Source organism: Prionailurus viverrinus, chromosome C1, assembly GCF_022837055.1.
Source record: "Prionailurus viverrinus isolate Anna chromosome C1, UM_Priviv_1.0, whole genome shotgun sequence".
In the NCBI taxonomy this organism is placed as follows: Eukaryota; Metazoa; Chordata; class Mammalia; order Carnivora; family Felidae; genus Prionailurus; species Prionailurus viverrinus.
Window position 1 is genome coordinate 29,423,606 of NC_062568.1, and position 24,293 is coordinate 29,447,898.

A 24,293-nucleotide genomic window follows, 5' to 3' on the forward strand; every position below is an offset into this window, starting at 1 on the left:
CCTCATCCTCTATCTCCTTCCCACCCTCTGTTTCCTGTTTGAATTTTTTTAAGGGCTTTCTTCCCTTTTGCAAAATCTTGTGCATTTTAGAACCAAAACGCTGGCAATAATGCAATACCTATATGTTGTACCCTTTACATGAATTATCTCCAATTCTCACCACAATGGAGGGGATTGTTCTCCCATGAGGCTCAAATGGATACATAGATTCAAACTCAATCTTGTTGGACCAAACACAAGGATTTTTCCACTGTAACATACTAGTCTGTCTTCCCTAACACTTAGAATTTGAAATGAACAATGTAGATGGAAGAGCAATAAATTTAAACTAAAACAGAGTCACTTATGCACAAAGGTCAAAAGGCTTTGAGTTCTCAGTCACCTAAGAAAAGTGAGTTGGCCTAATGGCACAAGCTAACATTTATCAAACATTTTGTGCATGCCAGGCATAGTCACCTAACTTTAGGTTAGTCACTTAACCTAAAATAAGTCACCTAACTTATTTTACCTTCTGAACAATTCTCAAAAGTGAATGCTATATTTTGCTCCCATTTTATGGATGAGGAAACTGAGGCTTGAATGGGTTGAGAGACTTGGCCGAGTGCATACAGCTAGTGGGTGATGGAATGAGGTCTGTTAATCTCTCAGACCCTGAGCAGTTAATCATTGTCTAAATATTAATACGCAACCATGGTTCTCAACTGATCTGAGAATTAACTGGGGAGGTTTAAAAATATACCAATCTTCAGACCCCAGCTTTGGAATTCCTAACTGAGCAGAATCACAAGGGATAAAACAGATCAAGCATTTAAGAGTTCAACAGTTGTCAACAAACATCTCCTACCATTGCTACTTAAGTTCACAACATCTGTATAATGGGTATGAATTATTAGACATATAGTACAGATAAGGAAAGAATTCTGTGTCAATCAGCTGACAAATGGCAGGGCCAGAACACAAACTCAGGAATGTCTCACTTGAGAGTTTGGGCTCATCTTCCTCCCCCCAACCCCCTGTCTGCAATCAGGCCCCGCCTGTTAGAAATGGATGAGTTACTGGAAATACCCAGGGGGCTATGCTGAGAATGACTGAAGAGGTCTCATTGTCATTTGTAAAGTATTGATCCTAGGGTCTCCCAGTCTTAGCTTTTGCTAAAAACAAAGATGAATAACTAACAAGTGAAATGTGAACCTCAAGCTGGTTAAACTCTTACTGTGATCTATAAGGATCATTATTAATTCACATGCTTTACCTAGTTTCTCACTTCAGTCTTGAGATACGTGTGTGTGTGTGTGTGTGTGTGATTATTTGTATCAAAATGAGTAATGTGCATGGTCCTTTGTCCCAGGGAAGCTGGGAGACCTGGAAATGTTGCAGCTGCAGCAGGGCTTGGGGGAGCTGGTCCCCACCCAGGGCAGGGTAAGGACAGCCTAGCTTGCCTTAGTGCTTCCCACCTTCCTGAATCTCAGCTCCCACCTGAAGGCCTACTCCAGACTCATGTCTACTAATCTGCTAAAAGCAAATTTGGATCTATAACTCTTCCTAAGAAAGGCTAGAAGGATTAACCTCCTTTCCTTTCAAGTAACTGAAGCACACCCTTGCCATTGATCCGGACTTGAACTAGAGGACATTAGTCAAAGACAAATACTAACCACGAAACAAAAATCCCTGGAATGTGCATATTTTTTTGTTGATTCTTTATTAAAAAGTTGTATATAACTGACCCACAGTCCAGGCAGTCTGGTTTGTGGACCCCTCTTAGCCTTTTTTTTTTTTACATTTTATTTATTTTTGAGAGACAGAGAGACAGAGTGCGACCAGGGGAGGAGCAGAGAGAGATAGAGACAGAATCTGAAGTAGGCTCCAGGCTCTGAGCCGTCTGTCAGCACAGAGCACAACGTGGGCCCAAACCCACAAACCTGTGAGATCATGATTTGAGCCGAAGTCTGAGGCTTAACCAATTGAGCTACCCAGGCACCCCACCTCTTAGCCCTTTTTGGCTCTGGCAGCCAGCCTTGGCTCTGGCCCTAGACTCCTTTTAGGGAGTGGTAAGAGAAAGGAAAAGAGATTGCATTCCAATCAATTTATTTCATTCCCTTCAACGAGCTATCTAAAACTAAAACTAGCTATCTAAAACTAGCTATCTAAAAGTTTTTAACAGTGGGGATTTTAAGTCTTTTGATTTTTGTTTCAATATTGAGATGATTAGACAGCCATGGGCAGACGGAAGAGTTTATAGTCACTGATTTCAATATGTATATTCTGCAACTTGCTGGTTACCAATACCTGCCCCCTCTACTTTCTAAAAGAAACTACTGCAGAGAGGAATACGTACCACTGATCTAGAAAGGAGGAAACTGAGGTCAATGTTGGGCCAATATTTATGTCATCAACCTAACTTTTTCTATATTTTCTTGAAGGCCTGAGCCTAGACAAGGTGAGGGTCCTTGTCTTGCTTCCCAAGAAATGCAGCACCTCAAACCCTACAGACAAATGTCAAGAGCCATTTAAAAAAAATTATTATGGTGGGGCACCTGGGTGGTTCAGTCGGTTAAGCGACCAACTTCGGCTCAGGTCATGATCTCATGGTTTGTGGGTTCAAGCCCCGTGTCAGGCTCTGGGCTGACGGCTCAGATCCTGGAGCCTGCTTCCGATTGTGTGTCTCCCTCTCTCTCTGACCTCTCCCCACTCATGCTCTGTCTCCCTCTGTCTCAAAAATAAATAAACGTTAAAAAAAAATTTAAAAAAAAAAGAACTTAAAAAAAATTTTTAAAAATTATTATGGTAAAATATGTGTAACATAAAATTTACCATCCTAACCATTTTTAAGTGTACAGTTCAGTGGCATTAGGTACATTCACATAGCGGTACAACCATCACCACAATCCAAGAGCCGCTTTTAATGACATAACAATATATTCTTTAGGCACAATGCAGTTTCCTTAAATTTAAATTTAAATTTCTTTAATTTAAAGCATTTTTCTTACTTTATCTCATTTGATCCTTGTCGGTAACCACATTTTTTGGTCCAAGGCAGGCAGAGCAGGAGTTACAAAAACATTTAGGAAACTGAAGCTCTCAGAAAGATGCAGTGACTGAGCTGGGCCTACACAGCTCCTGCATCTACATACAGCCCTAGCGACTGCTTCTTAAAATAGATGGGTGAATTGTTCTCCAAAACATATATTTTCTCTATTTTAAAAGAAGTCATTTCTCACTTTCCACAAAGGACATTCATTTTATTTGTTCCCAATATAGAAGGATTTCAAGAACATCTGTAATAGTAACAACTGCAAAGCATTCATTTTTTCTAAATGGGCAATTATTTTTTTTCCCTCAAAACTATTAGTGAAAATAATAAAAATATACACATCCTCAGTAGGACAGCTACTGTGCAGGCATAGGCAAGCCCCAGGTGAGACTGTCAAGAAAGCAAAGTGTGTGTTTGGTATCTTCCCCCACACAGGACACTCTTTCTTCCCCCAGAGGTATTGTCTCAGGCTCAGAGTCCATAGTCTGTTCCTACCAAATCCTGCTCTCAACAGACATTCAACCAGAATGATAACTCTGTGTTATCTGTGTGCTGTGTTAGGAGGGTTAATGTAGTTCTTATTTATCTTTCTTGGGATATTCTATACAAAACCAAAAGTAAACATATATTTACCTTAACTTTAATTTGTGCACAAATGATTTGCATATTTGTATAAACGTTTATGTGTTCTACAATTTTTTCACCTAAACCCATCTTGTAGCTCTCTTCATATCAGTACTTTATGAACCACCTCAATCCTCTATTACCACTCTATGCATCTAGGCTAAAGTTTAATACCGCTTGGGACAATGTGCGTTTAAGTCAGAGTTCTTAAGAACTCTGAAGCCCATTTTGGCTTCTTAGAACAACAATGCTGAAGAGTAAAAATGCCGTGTTGACCCTGAGGCTGACCCTGGGAGCTGTGGCTGTTTGATTCACTCACAATCAGTGGCAGTTTGTGAGCAAAAGGGCTAGATTTTAGAAATGGGTCTTCTGCCACTAGGGTTCGGCGTGTTATTTTTTCTTTTAGACTTTTTCTTTTCTCTAAAGGTATTCAGAAGGAGATTAAATGAAAGAGTCCTGATAATATTCATTCTACATAACATATTAGAGGTGTTGGTAACATTCATATTCACTCATTATTAAACAAACATTGGATAAACACCCAGTGACAGTTAACTGTGTTAGAAAATAAAAAGAAAAGGTCATGAGTAGACATAGAAGCTAGGTTATAAAATTAATTCTTTTGTGATTTACCATAGTGTTTTACAAACTTCTGGTTTCTGAGAAAATGAGTCACTTCTCATTTGACACAACATATAGGAGATCAGAACATGCCACCCCAAAATATGTCCGTTTGGCATAAGGATTATTTTGTGTTAGAGGCAAATGAGAATCAACAGATGAAGAAAGAAGCCTTCTGGAGCATCCCTTATCTGAATAAAAGTAGAAACTTTTGAGAAATGAAAACGGGAATTTTTATGACCAAGAAAAAGAAGGAAAGTTGGCACCAACTTAGTTTGCTCCATAGAGTTACCTTCCCAGTTTGCTGCTCTTAGAAGCCTAAAAGCCTTTGCCTTTGTTTTATCACTTCTGTACATAATATTCTTTGCTGAGATGCTATAAAAGCCCAAGTTTTAACCTTTTTGAGTTACCCATCACAGAGATTTCTCCCACTTGGTGTGCTCTGATGCATTAATAAACTGTTTTTCCTCTTTTTCATCTGTCTTTTATTGGTCTAGTTTTCAGGGACTCAGAGAAGGTAGGGGTGGTAAAGGGGAAAAGTTTTTCCTTCTCTACAGTGTCAAGAAAGACCCCAAGGACAGATCAGAGGAGATGCAAAGTATCATGGCCAGGCCTGTTGTTTCCTCTTTCTTTGTGCAAGGGCAGTAAATGAAATTTTCCTGATAGTTCAGACTTTCAGCAAAATATCCACAAGTCAGGACAGTTGTATCTCCAAATAATAGAGGATATGCTAAACACATCCTCATAGTAATAGGAAAAGACAACGTATTAGTCATGTCTTTTATTTTGTACTTTTGATGCTTTGACATTTTGAAGCCTTGCTGATCCTGGAAAGACTGCCACTCCCAGAGCTAGTTAATTCCTAGAGAGAGCAAACGAGCTGCCTGTGAGCAAGTCTTTCATATGCAAATCAATTAATCCGGAGTCCATATCCCCAACCACCTCTTTTAAGAGATCTCTTACTCCAGGCCACTATTCCCCTGCCCTAATACTCTAGGCCAGGTACCAAATGACTAGGGACAGCCCCTTATATCCCAGGGCTCACTGAAATTATGGAAACAAATTCATCCTAAGCCTGATTACCCTATCTCACCCACTCCTTGCCTAAGAAATCACAATATGCCTGCATTTCCCCCTCACTCCCTCTGCCTCCTGACCAAGCTGGTGCTTTTCCATGTGGACCCAAATAGTGTGCCACTCCTCTTGGGATCCATGAATATAAATTCTCTCCTCAAGACAGTCATTTCCATATCTGCATGTCTTACCATACCTTATTAAAACAAATTGCAGTTACCCTTAAAACAGCCACACTGCTTTTCTGACATTTTCAATCCCATTCTGCATAGTCTACAGGAGCAGAAGATGAAGTTCCTTGAGAGAAAATCAGAGCAGAAGGTGTGAAAATTAACAAAAGGGAACCTCATTCTGAATGGAGTCAGGGGGCGCCTGGGTGGATCAGTAGGTTAAGCGTTCAGTTTTGGCTCAGTTCATGATCTCATGGTTCATGGGTTCAAGCCCCGAGTTCGGTTCTGTGCTGACAGCTCAGAGCCTGGAGCCTGCTTCAGATTCTGTGTCTCCCCCTTTCTCTGTCCCTCCCCTGCTCACGCTCTGTTTCTCAAAAAAATGAATAAATGTTAAAAAAAAATTTTTTTTAATCTCATGAAACTTAGGAATCTTAAAAAAAAAAAAAAGAATGGAGTCAGCAGGTTGGGAGAGCTCTCACCCCCTACTACACATTGTTAACTGCAAATCCAACAAGTAGAGAAAGATCTTGCACATGGATATTACTTTACCACCACAGCAGGAGAAAGGAAGGCTTTCCTCCTTCCCCAGCAACAGCCCAGTCAATGAGAAGCCACTGTACTCCTAATTCCTAATTTACTGCAATGGGCTCTTTGTTTATAAAGACCCTCCCAACTTCCCCCCTTTCCTCCATGAAAGAGTGTTTCTCTCCTTTGTTCTGCAGACTTGCCTATGGTTTTGTTATAGCTTGCTTTTTCTGGATTGCACTTCTCTATTCTTGAATAAACCCATCTTTTGCTGGTAAAATAACAGTTTTGTTTTTAAGGTTAACAAAGGACAACTGAAGCATAGGTAAGAGGGGGTCCAGTGGGAGAGAAAGGACTTGCACTTGTCCACGGTGTCCTAGTAAGGAAGGAGATGGGGAAAAATACCTAGTGTAAAGTTACTATGATGTTATGATTTATAATAAATATTTGGTTTGGTCTTCATTCACTCTTCCTGGCTCACAGCACCCAAAACATTTGGAAGTTCTGATAACAATGATTAGAGCTTCTTTTGTTATAACATTTGGTCTTTTTTCATTTGTTCTGAAATTGCTTCAGAGCCATAATGGTGAAATGGATGTCTTGTTATTCGTAACAAACCCCTTTCAACCACAACTGAGTTTAGTTAATGAGATGACTTTTGGAAATCCCCTAAGAATGGGGGAGCTGGTTGACAGGGGAACCAACCATGAATAGAGAGTTGGAGTTGGAGTCCCACCTCTTGACCTCTGGGGAGGAGGGAGAGGTTGAATTTTGAATTAATCACCAAAGGCCAATAATCTAATCATTCATACTTATATAATGGAGCTTCCATAAAAACCCGAAAAAGAAGGGGTTTGAAGAACTGCCAGGTTAGTGAAGATGCATCCATATGTCAGGCCCTAAATTCCATGGACACAGAAGTCCTGGTGTTTAAGATCCTTCTGGACCTCACCTTGTGTATCTCTTTATTTGGTGTTCATTTATTTCCTTTAATATCCTCTGTAATAAACTGGCAATCTAGTAAGTAAAATGTTTCTCTGGGTTTTGTAAGCTCCTCTAACAAGTCAGTTGGACCTAAAGAAGGGACTGTGAGAACCTCCAGTTTATAACCAGTCAGTCAGAAGTACAGGTAACAACTTGAACTTGCTATTGGCAACTGAAGTAGAAGGTGGGAGGAGCAGTCTTGTGGAACTGAGCCCTTAACCTGTGGGATCTGACCCTAATCTTCAGGTAAGTAGTGTCAGAATTGAGTTAAATTTATGGAACATCCAATCAGTATCCACAGAAAGTGGAGTCAATGGCTTGGTGGTGTGGGGAGTGGGGGGACCACAACAGAGTTAAGGAACTGTCCACAAACCACCCTCACTTCTGATGCAATTGTACCTTTAGGGGAGTTCCCCAAAATGCCCTCAGGTTTGATCATTGAAAGCTGTTATATTCATGGTTGTGGTATTATTACATGGTTGTGATTGTGTGTATCTTATAAAGGATACAGATTAAAATTAGCCAAGGGAAGAGACAGATGGGGCAGAGGCCAGAAGGATTCCAAAAGCTGACTTTTTAGTTGTCTCCTCCCCATGGAGTCATGGAGAACATTAACTCCTCTCTGCGATGAGATGTGACACTAATGCACTTAATACTGCCATTGAGGGAAGTTAATCTGAGCCTTGGTGTGCAGAGTCTTTACTGGGAATCTGTGGCCATCAGCCTGCCTGCCTCTCCAGTCCTTCTGGGAGATTGAGCTGATACCCAAAGCCCCCACCATAAATCACATCTTTAAACTTTCTGGCATAGTCCAACTCCCCCAGGGAAGAAAAGGACATTCCAAGTCACAGAGATTACCTCCCAGAGGCCAAAGGCAAAAGTCAGCCCTCTTTTGGGGCAAAGTTCAATTTTTTATTAGACACTTAAATTGATCAGGGTGCTTGAAAGAAGATGAGACTTGCACTGTACTTCCTAACAGAAGGCTTGATGAACCACAGACGCTCAGAGGACCATTATGGTAAGTCCGTTGAAGTGGAATGCTTTGAGGAAGTTCTTGAAAGAGTCTCACTTGCAATCCCTGGTATTTGGGAGCAGTAGGAACATGCAGACTGCTGCCTGCATCTGACTTGGAACATGAAGAAGGTAAGAAAATTATTGATGTTACCACTATTCAGCAGAGGGAAGCTAGGAAGGAAATAAGGTACAATTCAGGATTTTCTTATTGGACAAAAGTTGCCTGGCTCAAAATCTCTGGCTGGGTCCCACCCAGAATAACTGGTTGTCAGATCCTTGATATTGTGGAGATCATTCCTATGGCTAGGAGCTTGATTGTGATGAGCAGGATTCTGTATTAACTCAAAAACTCCACTGTAACTGTGGAAAGTTGGAATTCCCCCACACATCTGTGTGTGATGTGTCAGAACTTGGATACCTGTTATGACAGTAGACATTAACTGCCAAGAGAGATCTACAGTTAAGTAGAATGAGTTTTGCCTCTTTCCCTTGTCCCCCTGCACCACTTTGGGGGTGCCAGAAACTATGGAGTGGGTGGAGACTGAAATGACAAAGAAAAAAGTCCCTTCCCCTACTGAAGGTCCCCTAGCCAGGACTCACCCTTGAGCTAAAGGTAATGGAGATCCTTTGACTTCTGTTGAGATGGAAATTTTAGAATATCTGAACTAAATTTTTAGTAGGTGAAAATGGGTCATAATTACTAAATAATATCTTTCTTCTAACCAAAAGAGAACCAAAAACTGTGGGATCTGCCCAATGTTTAGTCAGGGTTGTCACAGGAGATGTCTCATATCATCACTGAAAGTAATGTAGAAGAGAAGATGGTAACATTGTGTGTCAACTATACTTCAATTAAAAATAAATAAATAAATTGGGGTGCCTGGGTGGTTCAGTCGGTTAAACATCCAGCTCTTGACTTTGACTCAGGTCATGATGTCACAGTTCATGGGTTCAAGCCCCACATTGGGCTCTGCACTGGCAGCACAGGGCCTGCTTGGGATTCTGTCTCTCCCTCTCTATCCCTCCCCCCACTCACATGCTCTCTAAATAAATAAATAAATAAATAAAGTGATACAAGAAAAATAAAGGCAGTTCCTATCGGTAGGCCAGTGAGTTCAGGCCAATCAGTAAAATAAACACTAGTTTTTGGGGTGGTGGGGTGGTGGGGTGGTGTAAAAAGATCAGTGTTTGCTAGAACTTGAGGAAAGGAGGATGAGTAGGTGGAGCACAGGGGATTTTTATGGCAGTGAAACTATTCTATATGATACTGTGATAGTGGATGCATGACATTTTGTATTTGACAAAACCAATAGAAGTGCACAATAACTGCAAAGACTAAATCCTAACGTAAAGTATGGACATTAGTTAGTAATAGGGGCACCTGGGTGACTCAGTCAGTTAAGCATCCAACTTCAGCTCAGGTCATGGTCTCACAGTTCTGAGTTCCCACCCTGCATCTGACTCTCCAGCTCAGAGCCTGGAGCCTGCTTTGAATTCTGTGTCTCCCTCTCTCTCTGCTCCTCCCCCACTCATGCTCTTTCCCTCTCTCTTTCTCAGAAATAAACATTAAAAATAAATTTAAACAATCAAAAAAATTAATATGTCAATATTGGTTCATCAATTGTAAACAAATGTACCACACTAAGACAAGATGTTAGTAATAGAGGAAAGTGTGTGGAGAGAGAAAGTCTGGGAAGAGATATATAGACACTCTGTACTTTCTGCTCTATTTTTTTATAAACCTAAAACTGTTCCTTAAAAAAAAGTCTATTACTTAAAAAAAAAAGTTCTCACAGATTTATGATCCCTAATTAATGGATAAAGATGACACTGCAGTAAATTGAAAAAAGGATAATCTTTATATTAAATAATGACAGATCAACTAGATCCAGCTGTATAAAAATAAAATGAGCCTTTATCTCTTACCTACAGAAAACTCACACCCACATGGATCATAAATCTAAATATGAAAGGGAAAGCAATAAAGCTTTTATAAGAAACCCTAAGAGAATATCTTCCTGATACTGAAGTAAACGAAGGCTCTTATAGGACCTAAAAGTACTGAGCACAAGGCAAAACCTGATAGGTTAGGATGTTTTAGAATTAAGAGCTTCCAGGGGCACCTGGGTGGCTCAGTCAGTTAAGTGTCTGACTTCAGTTTGGGTCATGGTCTCATGGTTCGTGAGCTCGAGCCTTGCATTGGGCCCTGAACTGCCAGTGCAGAGCCTGCCTGGGATTCTCTCTCCCTCTCTCTCTGCCCCTCCTCCACTTGCAGTAAATAAATAAACAAATAAATAAACAAACTTAAAAAAAAATAATTAAGAGCCTCTGCTCAGCAGCACGAAGGCAGGCCAGCGAACAGGGGAAGAAATGTTAGGATGTGGAGCAATCTCCAAGATGCGTTGATAACAGGAAGGGGTGTTACACACAGGGCAGTCACCAGAAAACAGGCTGGCATCTCCTCTGCAGCCCAGCCCCATTTGATGCCATAGCTCTAAAGTGAAAAACCTTCACATGATCTTCTGAGGGAAAATTTGCATCTTTCCTTGAGGTGACTATTAACGGACAGATTCACTCAAGCTGAAAACCTAAGCTGATAATGTTGCCACTTGTGATCATTGTCACAGCCACCTCAGTCAGCCATGTCCCCATCTGTGAGGTACTAGAAAACATATATGTTGGTCTCTGCCCCGGTTCCTGGCACAGAGGTCCTAAAACCTTAGAGATCCCTAAGTGCTATGAGCACTAGGAGCATCTTTTGTTCTGATGAGGTGACTCTGGGTGGGCTGCTGGGTGGGGGCTTATCCCCAGAAAGACCAAGCCATGATTAGAAGCTTGGAGTTTTTAGTCTCACCCCCTCCCCCATCCTCCAGAAAGGGGAGAGGGACTGGAAATGGAGTTAACAATTGATCATGCCATGAGGAAGACTCCATAAAATCCCAGTAGTGAGGTTCTGGGAACTTCCAGGCTGGCAAACACATCCACACCAGGAGGGTGATGCATCCCAATGTCATGGGGACAGAAGCTCTTGTGCTTGGGACCCTCCCAGACCTCACCCTATATATCTCTTCATCTGGCTGTTCATATGTATTCTTTATCATATTCTTTAATAAACTGGTAAACATAAATAGGTGTTTCCCTAAGTTCTGTGAGCCACTCTAACAAATTAATTGAACCCGTTGTTCTGGATATTTGTCTTTATCTTGTTAATTATTTAAATAGTGGGGAAAAAGAGAAAAGTAATTACCATGACTAAGAAAGTAGGGTATCTAGACCTTAAAAATTGAGGCTGTTATTCATTAATTTATTGTGCAAGGGAATTCTGAGAAATCCAGCAACCCCTGGGGGAAAGTGGAGCTGAGGGCAAAGGACAGAGCCAGAAGGAAGGACCTTCAACCTGAAAACTACAAGAACTCAACTGGATTCTCAGTTGATATCAAGAGCAACGTGTAATTTATACATATTCAGTTCAAGGAAAAGTATCTTCTGGATGTCCCAGAGGCTACCAGCCTAGGAAATTCTAGAATAAATCAGTTCCTTCTTACAATCCTAAATAAACCTTACCAGAGGGCAAATGCAGGTGTTTCTTTCTGGGATGTGTTCTTGCCAAGAAACTACTCCAAAAATATAATGAAAGTCAAATAAAGAACATTTGGCTAGCATACCCTATGAACACATCCTCTGAAATTTCCACAAGCAAAGCAGACCCAGCAAATCAATGTGAAGAAAGTGAGGACCCAAGAAGTAAATGAGACACACCTTTTTCTATGCCATGGCAGCAGGATAGGCCATGATGCAAAGTGGAGAGAGCACAGGCCAGAAAGTGAGGTACCCCATCTTGAGTCTGTGTTGCACAATTCAGTTCTCAGTCTAATGTCCACATTCCCAAATAAGGGAGTTAGGGAGTTAGACTAGGCAATCATTATGAATACTTTCAGTCCAGGGGCACCTGGGTGGCTCAGTAGGTTGAGTGTCTGACTCCTGACTTCAGCTCAGGTCATGATCTCAGGATTGTAGGATCGAGTCCTGTGTCGGGCTCTCACAGAGCATGGAGCCTGTTTAATTCTCTCTTTCTCTCTCTCTCTCTCTTTCTCTCTCTCTCTCTCTCTCTCTTGCCCCCCCCCCACTCGTGCTCTCTCTCTCTCTCTAAAATAAAATAAGAAAATATACCTGCAGTTCAAATATTTAATGAGTATGTGATGATATGCTTTTTTTTTCATTCAGTGTCTTATTTTTCTTCCAAGGTTCCAGTTAAGACATTCATTCATTGGGTAGGGGAAATATATATATATATATATATTATTTGTTATTATGTGGGGGAAGAAGGTTTTATTATAAGCCAGATACTATTCTGGTATAAAGCAGAGATGGACACAGAAAAAAATCCTAGCCCTTGTAATGTGATTCAGTTTGAATTTTTTCTTGGTTAAAATGAGGAGGAACTTTGAATTCTGAGACACAATTGCATAGGTTCACTCTTCCCTGCTGTTCCCCAAGTGTAGCCAAATACCCTGAGGATAATTCAGCAATTACACAATGACTCTCAGAGGTACAAAAAAAGTAGCAGACTAGGGAGAGATCTCGAGGTTTGAAAAAGGACACTCTGTGCTTTATCCCGTAAGTTTTCTTTTATCTCCCATATATGCCAGACTGAGAACTGGACAGGGCTACAAATATAGAACCATCAATGAACATTTTTTATATAGAACAAAATAAAGAGAAACAACAACAGCAAAAAGAAAAACCTGCTGTTTGGCCAAAGGTCTGAGAAAGGAGCAGCCAACCAGAAAACTAGCAGGGACATAGCCCAATTCACACACCAGCAGTGACAGATTATTTGCCATAGTGGCAGTGTCAGAGGAGATCCCTGCCCAACATCTGTGGCAGCTGCTGTGGCAGCTGGAGGCCCATGCCTCACTCCAAACCCAAGCAGTGGTTCCTATCCTGATGGTTCCTTGGATGTACAATGAGGAATTTTTAATAGCAGATGACAACACTGTTAACCATACTCAGAATTCTGGGTTTGTTAGTGCCTCTCCTGCTGGTTTCCAAACCCAATTTAACCTCCTCATGAGGTCAGGTGAATTGATCTGAGACACAATTCAGATCATAACTGACAAATTCTCAGGCATGGAAAAAGCAGCTACTACCAAAATAGCACAACTTGATCAACAGAAAGAAAGGCAAAAATGATCTGGACAATCAGGTGAGGGTCTTCCCTAAGAGATCTCTGAGTTGGGTTACTCAATAACTAGGTCTCAAAAGAAGAAATTGATGGATAGGCACCAAGGAACTTATGAGCAGGCAGCAAGCCATAGGGGGCTTGACAGACCACGAGGATCTCATGCTGACCAACCTATGGCAAATACAGACTATTCTATCCCTCCTGATGACCTAGATGAATCATAGAGTCCCAGAAGCTTTTACCCAAACCTCTCCATTTTCAAAAGTAAACAAGATTAGGGCTTAGATGAAGTCTCTCTGTCCTCAGGGGATACTAGAGGCCATATGCAAGGTTAGTTTGATGAGAAAATGGGCAAGAATTTCACTTCAGGGGTCTTTTAGATACTGATGCACTGGTGACTATGGTCTCCCAACCCCTGACACCAATTTGACCACCAAACAGACAATGTGCTCTGGATTTGGAACTGAAGCCACTACCATCAAGACCTCGGTCCAAGCCCAACTATGGATGGTCCTTTTGATCCCATACCAACCTCCATTGTTACACCTTCACTACTAAATACATTAATGGTATTGATGTATTGTCTCTGTGTATCCCCAATCATCTTCACCCTCTATCCGGATAGGAACTGCTACTGTTAGAGCAATCTATCTTACTGGGGCATGTAGAAGACCATGAATCTGCCCAACTACCAGCACTTAGTGCACTTGTCTCCCCAAAACAATGTTGGCTGCCTGAGCTTAAGGAAGCCAAAGTGCTCTGTGAGACTCTTCATTCAATACTCTGTCTTTGTGTAAAACTTGGGATGCCTGGAAACTTACCATTGATTATAGGTGACTCAATGCCATAGCACTGCCCTTACACTGATGATACCTGACATTGTGACTGCTACAGAGGCTACTGACTAGGCTGAGGGAATTTACTATGTGACAGTTGACATTGCAAATGCCTTTTTCAGCATCCTTCCATCTGATTATCAGGATTATTTTTCCTTCATGTGAAATGAGTTACAACGTATCTTTAATGTCATTGCACAAGGCCACCTAAACTCCCCAGCTATCTACCATCAACTGGTAGGCCATGATTTGGAAAAAGCCCTGTTCCTGGAGGCTTTCTTAATGCCTCTTCCTGGTGGGCCCAAACAAGGACACCACACAGCAAGGACTGAACATCCTGTTGACCTTCATGGGGCAACACAGTTAGACTATTAACTCAGGTAAATACAAAGTCCTAATACCCCACTGAAATTCTCAGGTGTAATCTGGGCCACACAGAACCACATATTCCATTTGAGTTACAGATCTCAGCAACCTCCCCACTTGTGAATTGGAGCCTATGGCAAAAGGACACTGCTACAAGTCATAAGCTCTTGTTGGGCTTTTGGACCCATGAGCTCCTGGATTTGGCCGAAAATTACACACCCTTTGAGAGATAATTGTTGGCCTGTTGTTGGATATTGGTGGATACTAAGTATATGATCCATAGCTGTGAAATAATCTTAAGACCAGAAATCCAAATCATGTTGTGAGTCTGAGCAGAGGTCTCAAACTGCTGGGTATGGGTGGCTCAGAATCATCCGTAGTAAAGTAGAAATTGTATATACATGTGTGGACAAAACCACTTGGGGCCACTTGGGGCCTCACAACTACATAAAATGGTCTCAAGAATCCCCCTCTGCCCACCAGGCATATTGGTAGAGGAGCCACTGGCCCAGATATAAAGACCTCTCTGGAGGGGTGTCGCCTTAGAGATCGGGACTGGCTGGGGTGGCGAAAGGATCAACATGACTTTGGCTAGAGATTTACTCCACCCATCCTTGGAAGAGGAAAAGAAAAAACATAGAAAGAAATGGCTAGTTCAAAGCTCAAATTCCTATTTTATGGATGTAAAATGCCCAGGTTGCTACAAGATTACCACAGTTTTAAGCCATGCTCAGATGGTGGTTCTTTGTGTGGGCTGTTCAACAGTGTTGTGCCAACAAACGTAAGGAAAGGCCAGACTCACAGAAGGGTGTTCTTTTGGAAGAAAGCAACACTAATGATCACACAACCTCTTGAATTTGTGTTATATTGCATAAAGCCTTATCAGTTCAATAATTTCAGTTAATCTACCAAGATAATGTAATTATGTTTAATTTTGTAAGGTATACAATAGTCATCTCCTATTTTGGTGTCAGTTTTTCAATAAAGTTTTGATTATGGTGAAAAAAAACCAACCTCTCAGAACTGCATGGACTTAGTTCACTGATGGTCCTTTACAGTTAGCTTCTATCTGGCTAGAAGACAGTGCACCTGACTTCCAACCTGAAAGATTTTGTCCCTTAGCAAGTGCAGAAGGAATGTTCAGCACAATGGGAAGAGCCTCATGCAGTATGGATGGCTCTCTAGTCCTCTTCAGTGAAAGAGTCCTACTATATTTCATTGATTTATGGGCTGTGCTAACAGCCTGGCTGTTTGGTCAGGCCACTGGAAAGCCTCAAACTAGTATATAAAATAAGCCCCACTGTAGAAACAAAACATTTGGATAAAGATCAATTTGCTCTTAATATGCTTTTTGTTACCCACATAGATGTTCACCAGAACACCTCCTAACCTGACAATGAGAAACATAAACCAATGGGCAAACCATGCTTGTCAACTAAACACAGGAACTAAAATGCCCTTTACCCCAGAACAAGCAGATGTTGTGGATTCTGGATCCATGAGAGGGTGGCCCATGGGAATTCACACTAGACTAAGACTACACACATGGACTGTGTTCAGAAGACTTTGAAACTGCATAGAAAAGCTGTCCTGACTGCCATATCACAGACAAGGCAAAAAACCCTGCCCAGAGACATATTCCTGAGCCAATGGGTCAGATGTTGCAGGTAAATCATATTGAACCTCTCATCTCATCCAGAGGGTTTTGCTGGATCCTGACTGCAGTTGACACTCTCTGGATTTGGCCTAGACATCCCCATGTATTCCATTGACTCAGGCCACACTATCCAGGACCTACAAGCCCACATTTGTTTCTTCCTTAGGTTTCCTGAGCACACTGAATCTAATAACAGCCCAAAGCCACATATCATGTGGCATATAATGGAGCTTCCAAGCCCCCATATCATCTCCAAGTGACAGGGCTGATTGAGCATTTTAATGGACAATTAAAGGACAGGCTTAAGCAGCTGGTAGGAGGGGGTAAGATAACCCCAGGCTGTACTATGGTGAGGGATGAGCAGGGGAGAAGTCTGGGCCTCAGGGCAGCAATTTCCTGAAAGGGCACTTGTTATTTGCACCATATGTTTGATCAGGCTGTTTAGCCCTTTCCTCTAATTTTACACTTTTGGTCTCTGTGAGGAACAGTGCAAGGTCCTTCTATTCCCTTCAACCCCTTTCTGAAGACTCACATAGATGGGAATTTGGAAGAGAAATTAAACAAGGAGTGGGAGTCAGTAGCCCCTTCTTCATTTACCCTCCAGGGTACAAAGCATGGGTCTTTGTCTACAAGGTCTTTGAAGAGAATCGCCATTAACCTATCATTTTTAACCCAATATTTTCCTTAAGTTGGCCCCGCCACTTTGCCCCCAGTAGCCCCATGGGATGAGTATTGTATATAGAATAGAAATTTTTGTTGAGTCACAAGAGGATCCAAACCAGAAGATTTGGGATTCATTTGGGGGATGGGTAAATGGTGTCATCTTTGCTCATGGTACAGAACAGACTGCCTGCTTCATAGTCAGTGAGAAGTCCCTCCAACTGATAGGATATGAGCCCCTTTGGACCTATGAGCTTGGTTATGCAGAAGGGAGAGATGAAAATCTAACCTCTCTCCTCTGCCACAGAGTAGCTTGTGTGACTTCCACATCACCAAATTTATTGCCATGCTCATCCCAGGAAGTTTTCCCTGTCCTACGTTTGACAAATTGCTGGATGTGTCACCCACCACCTGACCACATAGATAAGCATCTGACTGCTATGCTGCTAAATACTACAAATGGGCATTTCTCTAAATATGGACCTTTCTGTTACCTCAGGTACTCCTACCATATTACTCTGAACCCAAAGTATTGCTGCAATTGAATCTGACACTGAAAGCGCAAAATGCCTCCCTAGGTGTCAACTTGTCAGAAATGGGACATTAGGAACATCTTGGCAAAGAGACCTGGGATCCACCACTGGGACTATTTTTGACCTCAGTAGTGAAGGCCTTCTCCTCTACACATGCCCCAACTTACACAGACTTTTCAATTCTATTCAAGGACTCTGCCCACTCACAGCACTTTCTGTACCCCTTTGGAATGTTATTTCTTTAGTAAATATCAGGCCTTCACCTGCCTTCCTCCTAGCAACGAAGCATGCATTTCATAATAAGACACTTATAAATAGTCAAACAGCCTCCCCCAACCCAGGCTAGACATATCATACTACACCAACTAGGATGGGAACTCCAAAACCAGGCAGACTCTGGTTACTCAGGAGATTTACCAGGAGGGATTACCAACTCCAGGTGATTATTTCTACTGTCAGAGTCCTTCAATCAGAAAGGGTCAGGTACCACCTGAGGTCATCAACGGCACTACTTCAGCTTTCAAAGCACAACAGATCAGTCTCAGTTCCTTGGCCCAAGTAGTGTTGGATAACTACATAGCCCTTGACTCCTTACAGCCAGCCAAGATGAGATCTGTGCAACTGCTGGCACTTTGTGTTGTACCTGGATCAATGAGACTGGAAGAATAGAACAATCCATTACCAGCCTTAGGAAAAAAACCCTCCAGGATCTCTACAGTAAGCCCAAATGGAATATGGGACATCTTTTCCTAGCTTGGCAATGATTGAGGTTCACGATTACATTTAATCCTCTAGGCAAGTGCAATCATCCTTCTTTGAGTGGTATTGATTCTGACCTCAGACTAATTACCTGGTTCTTAACACAGTCCCTCAAAATCTGACTCATTCAGGCCCATGATGGGATAGCCTATGTTTATTCCTTGGGCTGTAAAAAATCAAAAGATAGAGTTGAGGCCAAAATCCTATGTGTGATCTTTCAGGCCTGGCCATATGCAATTACAAACGCTTTTCCTCTTCAAGAACACAGGTAAGCTGCCCTCCCTACACTGGATATACATGCTAAATTAACTTGTTAAGTTGTCTAGATAATTAAATTGTCAAGGTCCTCCAGAACAGTGTGGAAAACTTTATCATGTTCTTGAGTTTAATGAGAATGCCTACAAAGTTTTCCTAGTATGATTTTTTACTTAGGTTTCTGACAGTTATTTTTTTTTAATGTTAATGCCAGTATAGTTGACAGTGTTATGTTAGTTTCAGTTATACAATATGCTGATTCAACAATTCCATACATCACCCAGTGCTCATCATGACAAGTACATTCCTTAATCCCCATCTCCTATTTAACCCATCCACTCACCTACGTCCCCTCTGGTAACCATCAGTTTGTTCTCTGTAGTTATGAATCTGTTTCTTGGTTTGTCTCTCTCTCTCTTTTTTCCTTTGCTCATTTTTTTTTGTTTCTTAAATTCCACAGATGAGTGAAATTATATGGTATTTGTCTTTCTCTTATTTTGCTTAGCATAATACTCTCTAGCTCTATCCATGTCATTGCAAATGGCAATATTTCATTCTTTTTGATGGCTGACTAATAGTCTATTGTGTATATATATATATATATATGTGCCACATCTTCTTTAGCCACTAATCAATCAATGGACACTTGGGCTCCTTCCATAATTTAGCTATTGTAAATAATGTTGCTATAAACATTGAGATGCATGTATCCCTTTGAATTAATGTTTTTGTATATTTTGGATAAACACCCAGTAGTACAATTACTGGATCATAAGGTAGTTCTATTTTTAACTTTTTGAGGAACTTCCATACTGTTTTCCAAACTGGCTGCACCAGTTTGCATTCCCAGCAATAGTGCAAGAGGGTTCTTTATTTCCCACATCTTCACCAACACTTGTTGTTTCTTGTGTTTTTTATTTTAGCCATTCTGACAGGTGTGGGGTGATATCTCATTGTCATTTTCTTTTGCATTTCCCTGATGATGAATGATGTTGAGCATCTTTTCATGTGTCTGTTGGCCATCTGGATCTGACAATTATTTTTATCAAGTTAGAGATTCTTCTTTTCAACTTAAGCTCCCTAGTATTTTTTTTAATCAGGAAGGGGTATTAAATTATCAAGGAAAAAAATTTTGGTGTTGATTATAAGATTTTCTTATCTAAGTTTCCTAAAAAGTTGCTTACATGGTGGTTGTAGATTTAGGGCTAATTGAGCCTTGCAAAATGAGTTGGAAAAATTTCTTTTTCTATATCCTGTAATTGCTTCAACAACAGAAATTTTCTTGTATATAAATTGACTGTTCATCTATTTTGTCCCTTATTAAATGAATGTGAAGTATTGGCTTTGTTAGATATATGAATTCTTTATATAGTGGGAATGGGTCTGTTTGGCTTATGAAACATTGCAGGTCTCAGCCTTACCTCCCACATGCTAGAAACAGACCTGGCTTTAGTAATATGGGGACCTCAGGAATATCTATGCAAAAATTTATAGACTCACTTCTCAGGAAGGCAAGAGAGACAAGTAAATAGGCTAAAAGGTATCAAAAGTCTCCCCACTGCTCTGAGAGTAGGGGCTAGCTGGTATTGGAAAGAAAAGCAGAAGAAAGCCCAGTTTCATGTGTTTGTGTTCAATTATCAATAGGCAAATGCTGTACCAGATTCTATCTGAAGCCACCAGGGAAATGTCAAAAGCTTCACAATTCTGCGGCAGTGGGAGCTTCATAAGAGTAAGTTCACAGACAATGGGGCAATGACTGCCACTGCCCATTACTGGTGACATTTGAACTGGGAGGATTCTGTTGCTTAAAAAGGGTGAAAATTGCCAAGCCAGGATGGAAGGAAAACAGAAATATGTGATCACTAAGGGAAAGCAAATAAGACCAAAGCACAATCAGCCCAAGATACCAGAGATTCAAGGAGGAAACATCATAGAAAAGTAAGCTGATAGAAAAGTATGAACTCCTAAAAAAGGTGTGTTATTAACCAAAAAGTGAAAAGCATCAGGCAACAAAATAAAGAAATTAGATGAAGATACCTAATAGTTGAGGAGAAATGCATTTCAGAAGAGAAAAGAGAATAAAAGTTCAAGTGCCCCTGTGTGGGAATGGGAGTGACTATTCCCTGAAATTACCTCATAAATAACCTTTGGGTACTTAAGTGATAGTCCACACATTCAAGGGACCTTTTTCAAATAGAACAAGTTCTCTGCTTTTCCCAAAAGACACCACAAGCCCTCTCAAGGCTCTTTTCTACAGTATCTCAAGTCCAGTTCAGCATTGGGTCCTTGATAATATCATGCTATTCCACCCACTTTTCTCATTTTTGCCCCCCTGTTATTTGTTGTCCCATCTTGGAACACTCTCCATCCGATACTCCAAAGTGTGAATCCACAAAGGAGTACATGCATCCCAATGTTCATAGCAGCATTATCAATAGCCAGACTATGGAGAGAGCCCAAATGTCCATCAACTGATGAATGGAAAAAGAAGATATGGGGGCATCTGGGTGGCTCAATCTGTTGAGTGTCCAACTCTTGATTTCAGCTCGGGTCATGATCTTATGGTCATGGGATCAAACCCCATGTCAGACTCCACGCTGGGTGTAAGGTCTGCTTGGGATTGTCTTTCTCTCTCTCTCTCCCTGTCTCTCTCTCTCTCTCTCTCCCTCTGCCCCTCTCCCATTCTCACTCTCTCTCTCAAAAAAGATGTGATACACACACACACACACACACACACTGGAATATTACTCAGCCATCAAAAAGCATGAAATCTTGTTATTTACAATGATGTGGATGGAGCTGGAGTGTATTATGCTAAGTGAAATAAGTCAAGCAGAAAAAGACAAACACCGTATGATTTCACTCATATGTGGAATTTAAGAAACAAAACAGTTGAACATATGGGAGGGAGGAAAAGAAAGAGAGGTGAAACAAACCATAAGACACTCTTAAAGAGAGAGCACAAACAGAATTGATGGAGAGAGGTGGGTGGAGGATGGGCAGGATGTGTGATAGGCATTAAGGAAGGCACTTGTTATGATGAGCACTAGGTGTTGCATGTAAGTGATGAATCACTGAATTCTACCCCTGAAACCAATATTGTACTTGTATGTTACCTAGAATTTAAATAAAATCTTAGAAAAGAAAAAAAAAGAGAAGAAAAGAAAAGAAAAGAAGAAAAGAAAAGAAAAAAAGAAAAGAAAAATAAAGTGTGAATCCAGACAACACTATCCACTTCCTCCAGGAAGCCAGCTCTGACTACTCCAGCCTAGATCTTTATTGTCCAAGTTCTTCTTACATGTTTATTCAGGACCCCACAGGCTGCTCCCAAAGTTGTTTAATGAAAATGCAAAATGCCTCTTTCCATTGTTCCCAGGCTAACCTTTTAACTCTTGTCATGCGTGACATCTAACACTGTTGCTTCATCATCAAAAAGAGCTGGCCCACAGGTGGCTTTGGCACAGAACCAAAGAGTATTATTTTCAACTCTAACTTCTGTCTTTCTAAGCCAGGATGAAGCCAGATGACAGAACCACCCATTGATGCACAAATAAGCTAAAGACTTTACCAACTAGCATACTTTCTTAGGGGATGTTGTGGATTGGTTTGATATGATTTCAAATCCATTTATTTATGGCAAAGACAAAAAAAAACTGAAGTAAGCTGTGTCAGGATATCCTTATCTTATCTGTGGTACTGAGCACTCAGTAACTCAGCTCCTGAGGAGTGTTGCTGGGGACTAAAACATTTGAGGAAGCAACTATGGCAAGAGGACATTTAAACTTTAAATACTGAGAGTTTGTGAGGACTGAGATGGTTCATTCTGGGCAAGATGATTCTGCTAATCTAAAAAGTGCTTCACTGGGTGTTATATGGAAACTAATGTGACAATAAATTTCATATAATAAAAAAATTAAAAATAAAAATAAATAACTAAAAAGTGCTTCAAAGACCTTGGGGCATTAGTTCCTGCTGCAATAAAGGCAACTCTTACCAGCAGTGGTGAAAACCAAGCAGTGATCTTATCCACCAATACCAATGCCAATGTTCCCTAGGGACATGTTCTACCAATAGGGACTTTTACCTTTGCCATGGCAGGTAGATGTCAGCTTTCAGTTGGCTACTCTGTCCCTCCCTAGTACCAACTTGAATAAAGGTACACCTCAACTACATTTGAAGTCTCTCCCTTTCATCTCCCTTGCCTGAAGCAATAATGTGACCAAACTATCATTAATTTGGAGTATGTTATTTCTTTATTGGCTTATTAAGAGATATTATCCTGTATGCTATTATTGGCTTGTGAAATTCCCATAGTGAACCTGTGTTAAATAAACTATTGGCAAAGATAGTCTCAGTCTCTGATATTAATTTGTCCCCAAACTAAAACAGGGAACAATGTACTTGGTGGAAAAAGTGAACTCTAGATTTGGAGAAGAAAAGAAAGTGAAAAAAATACGCTTAAAAATCAAAATGATTTAAACTATACATTTATGACTCTTGTGCATCTTCAGTATTTATGTAATATTTCAATGAAAAGTTTACTTTTAGGGACACCTGACTCGCTCAGTCGGTAGAGCACGTGACTCTCAATCTCAGGGTCATGACTTCAAGAGCCACATTGGGGGTGAAGCCCACTTAGAAAGAAAGAAAGAAAGAAATAAGACAAGGAAAGGAAAGGAAAGGAAAGGAAAGGAAAGGAAAGGAAAGGAAAAAGTAAAGAAAAGAAAACTTTACATTTAAAAAAACCAACATGGAGAGGAATTAAGATGGCAGAGGAATACAGAGACCCTAGGTTTGCCTCATCCTTCAAACACAGCTAGATAAATATCAAATCATTTTGAACACTCAAGAAATCAATCTGAGGACTGAGAGAGCAAAAATGCACAACTAGAGGTGAAAAAACTGCCACATTGTGGAAGGTAGGAGCTGTGGAGAGTTGATTTGGAGGAGAGAAGAGCAGTGGGTACTGCAATGTGGAGGGAGCCCTAATCACAGAGAGAGGAGCAAGAGGGAAAGAGAGAGAGAGAGAAAGAGTGAAAGTGCATACAGGGAATTGCATAAGAAAAACTCTTCCCCAAAACCACTGACTGGGAGAAGGAGAAGGGTTGGATACTGCAAGTTTTTATGAACAGCGGAGTACAAACCCTGAAGTTTTGGAGGTCTGCACCATCACCAGAGTTACACCTGGTGGTCTTAGCAATGTTCCATTGGGGAAGAAGGGCTGAGGGAGACCCAGGATCAGGCAGCATGGTCTGAGGATCCCCTAGGTGGTACCAGAAGCAGTTTCCCTGCTTGGGCTGCATTTGGGAGATGTAAAATGGCCTCTCTGGGAGCAAAAGGCCCGGTGGGCACCAATGAGCTGCCTCAGTCACTAACATAGGAATGGGGATGTTGGCTGGGGGCAGTGAGCCTTGGTGCCAGCATTCTGCAGTGCTTTACCATAAACTCTAAAGCTCTGTGCAGTCACACAACCAATTTCTGGGACAAGCCAAAACCAGCCACAGTACAGCAAGTCGCTCCCCCAGAGGATCTGCTCGGCTCTGTGTTGCACAAATCTCTAAAATTTGGACTTTTGAAACCTAGCCACATGCCTGAGACAAAACACAGGAGTACTGTGCAACTTGGCAGACAGAACTGAGATGCAGAAGGGTGAAGGCAGGGATCTTGCAGATGCTGGGGACACAAGAGAGGTGATTATTTGCTCTTCTGCCAGGGCTTCCTGAAGAGTTGCAGGTGCAAGCTCCCTACTCCAGGAGGAGAGAGCAGGGCAACACAATTTTCACCATGCTCATCAGCACTGACAGACTTTGTGAGCAAAACAGTGCCACCAAGTGGAAGCTGGAGCCACTTACACCAAGCTCTGCCCACCCCCATGCACCCTATAGGTTCATCTCCATTAGGGCAAGTCCACCCAAGAATCAGCACAGCAGGCCTCACCTCCAGAAGACCCCCACAAACCTCTTGCACACACCAACTCCTTTGATCATAGAGTGCTACAA

The 24,293-nt window shown here is 41.3% G+C and overlaps 1 protein-coding gene and 1 pseudogene across 1 annotated transcript in view; one reads left to right on the forward strand and one right to left on the reverse strand.

Annotated features, from left to right (window-relative positions):
• Positions 1-24,293, reverse strand: part of CASP10 (caspase 10) — a 95,826-nt gene that overhangs the window by 3,037 nt on the left and 68,496 nt on the right. The window lies entirely within an intron of this gene.
• Positions 14,968-15,319, forward strand: LOC125172186 (40S ribosomal protein S27-like; annotated as a pseudogene).